Source organism: Podarcis raffonei, chromosome 3, assembly GCF_027172205.1.
Source record: "Podarcis raffonei isolate rPodRaf1 chromosome 3, rPodRaf1.pri, whole genome shotgun sequence".
Taxonomy (NCBI): Eukaryota; Metazoa; Chordata; class Lepidosauria; order Squamata; family Lacertidae; genus Podarcis; species Podarcis raffonei.
Window position 1 is genome coordinate 117572859 of NC_070604.1, and position 3252 is coordinate 117576110.

Sequence of the window (3252 nt, forward strand, 5' to 3'; positions counted from 1 at the left end):
TTTCTTTTTGTATTTTTGGTGTTTTTTTCTTTTTTCTGTAATTTAGGGTTTTTTTATTCTGTGAACTTTTATCTTTCTTTTCTGTAAAACTCCAATAAAAATCTTTTAAAAAAAATAATAATTCCTCCTCACTTTCTGCCATCAATGTTGTATCATCTGCATATCTATATATTTATATGCTGATGTGGTAATGGGAGATGCTATCCTGTGTGGCTTCTCTGAGGATGCTACATCCACCCACATGGTTGCCCTGATGGATATTTGAAAGCCAAGCAGGTATCATGTGCCCTCATTTCTGCAAGCATGGCACAGCATTGCATTCAACCTCTTGCTATCTGAGTAGTAAGCCTTCTAAGCTTTAGCAAGAGAATATATTACGGCACGTCATGCAATAATTTCCTCCCACAACATTTAGATGAAAAGGAACACACAAAGAACATTTGACCCATTGGCATTTCAAAACATATCATAAAGGGACCTTTATCCCGTAATAAGCTACTCCCACCACTTTCAAAAGAACCCTATGACCCATCTACATTGCGTAGTTGTCGTTAGCATAGAATCTTTAATAATTTCAAAGTGAAGATTTGTTTAATAATAATAATTTATTTTTATACTCCGCCCATCTGGCTGGGTTTCCAAGAGAATATTCCAACAGAATATTAAAATGCAATAGTCTATTAAACATTAAAAGCTTCCTTAAACAGGGCTGCCTTCAGATGTTTTCTAAAAGTCTGGTAGTTGTTTTTCTCTTTGACATCCGTGGGAGGGCTGAAGAGCCCCAAATGCATTCTTGCAAAGGGTGGTGATAAAGCTGGAATTGTTGATTCCACAAGCAGAGATGAGGTATCGTCCCATCACTCAGAGGCAGCACTGAAATATTTGGAAAACAGAAATCAACATTGACTATAGGGAAAGGGGGCGGCCAGGTTTCTGCTACACTTGCGGAGTCTGCCCTGTCACTCACAATCAAATAATGGATGACTGAGATTTTATTCTGGGCAGGTCTAGCGTTCAGCAAAAGCACCACCAAGCTAGAGGGTTGGCTGAGCTGTGTCACCAGGTTCCAAAATGAAGTTGTTGAAGCAGAGGAAGAGAGGGCTTTGATGGGACAAACCCTACTCCTCACCCCTGTATGATTTTGCTCACCACTACACAGGGCCAGGCCACTCATGAGGCAAGGTGTGAGGTGACTGCCTTGGGTGGCAGGATCCAAAGGGACAGCAGATCTGGCCACAAGGAACATACCGTCTGTCGCTGCTGCTGTGGTGGGAAGAATAACTGGGGCATAGTACTTCAAGGGTGAATCTGTCATCTCCACAGCTGCTCCCTCCAATGCCTCCTTTACAGCAACCTCTTGATGAATAGGAGGCACTGCTGGTTTCCTCCCACCCATGTTCCCAGTGATGATCTTCACTTGCCCCTTCTTGCCTGACTGGTAGGTGCCATTTTGTCTTTGGCCTCAGGGGCCAAAATTTCTCAGGCCAACCCTGCCTGCACATTTCCCACTACCAACCACCCCAGGGGTGACACTGCCATTCGCATCCCACCTCTCTCGACTGTGTCCCAAAAAACGTGACATCCATGTGAAACCGTGTGTTTGGGTGTGTTGTGTTCATTATTCTTACATTACACAGCAATTGTAAAACCGACGACATTCTCCGATTTTGAAACGTGGTGGAGGACACATAAAGTTGATGCACATACCACTGAATAAACGACATGTTTGTACGCCAAGGATGTCAGTTCTTCCTACAACAGAGCAGAACTCAATAAAGTAGGCAGGTAGGTAGGTAGGTAGGTAGGTAGGTAGGTAGGTAGGTAAGGAAGGAAGGATGTGTCCTGCCTAGAAGATTTAGTTCAGATCTCTATCTGTCACTTTGGGAAGCAACCTGAATTGCTCCAAGTAGTTCTGTGGTCTGTCCAATGGCGCCTTCAGTCTGGGAGGCTGCAGGGATCAAGTGCATTCCCCAAACTCTGAATATTTTCACAAAACGGCTCTTCAGCATCCAGAGCTTTGACGTGTATTATCAGCCATTCACTGATGTTCCAGAGCTCAAATTCTTCTCTACACCACCTGATTCCCAAGACTGGATGTCAGGGTATGGACCTGCTCTGGATGAAGTCATTCTCCTCTGAAGAAGCAGCTGCATAGCTTTGAGTGCTTCTGGTTCCACAGCTGTCACTTGTGGCCTTAGGAGTGCCCTGTGTCTTCCATCAGCTTGGGCTGGTGACCTAGCCGCACTCCTCTCTGAACAGGGACAGACCCACATCTGGTATGTTAGATTACTGCAATGAATTCTACATGGGGCTGCCTTTGGAAATATTATGAAAACTGCAGCTAGTGCAAATTGCTGACCAGGATCAGAAGTTCTGAGCATATCACTCTTCAATCTTGGTATGACCATACCGGGTTTCGATTTCTTTCTGAGCTCTATTAGTTTCTGGATCCCGATACAGGGGATTATGGGTTGGAGGAGTGCTGATGCCCTCAAGACCTATTTGCAGGCTTCACAGAGGGATTTGATAGAATATGCAGAGAACAGGATGCTGAAGTAGGTGGACCTTTGGCAGTTCTGATCTAATTTTATTCTAATATTGTGTAGCCTAAACCTTTTTATAAATCACTGTTCCCCAACAGAGCTCAGGAAATTCTTAAGAAATAACATACCTGGATTGAGAAAGATTGTGAAGGTGAAGAGAGACAGAAGAACATATCGGGTTTTCATCATTATGATAAGGCAGAGGCAAGATGCTCAGTTGGGAACTGAAAATAAGAGAAACAACAGACAATACTTTTAAAAAAACAATAATGGTGGTGGGCATACTTCACTTTCAGTATGAAAGAACAGGCTGCATCTGAGAGCATTCTGTGCCTATAACTTTGTTTCCAATAACAGGTAATGAAGTAAGCTTTTTATATATCTTTCTTACAAAGCAAAAATACCACAAGCTAAAAAGATGATGAAGCAACAATACAATAATATATGAAACTGGTAAACTTAAAGACACAAAGGAAGCAAGAAAAAAACAAATTGCAAAGCCCTGTGCTAGACTAATAGCTAATTAATAACTTTAAGAGTGGTCAACCAACTTTCTTAATCAAGCAGAAATAAAGAAAGAAAGAAATAATAAAAAATTAAATAAATAAATCTTTCTCTGTGTTTGTTTCTTATATCTTACATAAATTCAAGGATTCATGGAATTGTATAGTTGGAAGGGACCACAAGTGTCATCTAGTCCAACCCCATG

At 41.9% G+C, this 3252-nt stretch overlaps 1 long non-coding RNA gene across 1 annotated transcript; it reads right to left on the reverse strand.

The window, feature by feature from the left end:
* Nucleotides 1-772: 772 nt before the first annotated feature.
* Nucleotides 773-2765, reverse strand: LOC128411654 (uncharacterized). The gene is made up of 3 exons (XR_008329871.1): nucleotides 2672-2765; nucleotides 1629-1752; nucleotides 773-873 (listed from the first exon to the last, which is right to left on the reverse strand). It is a non-coding gene; the product is annotated as an uncharacterized LOC128411654 (long non-coding RNA).
* Between the last annotated feature and the right edge of the window lie 487 nt (nucleotides 2766-3252).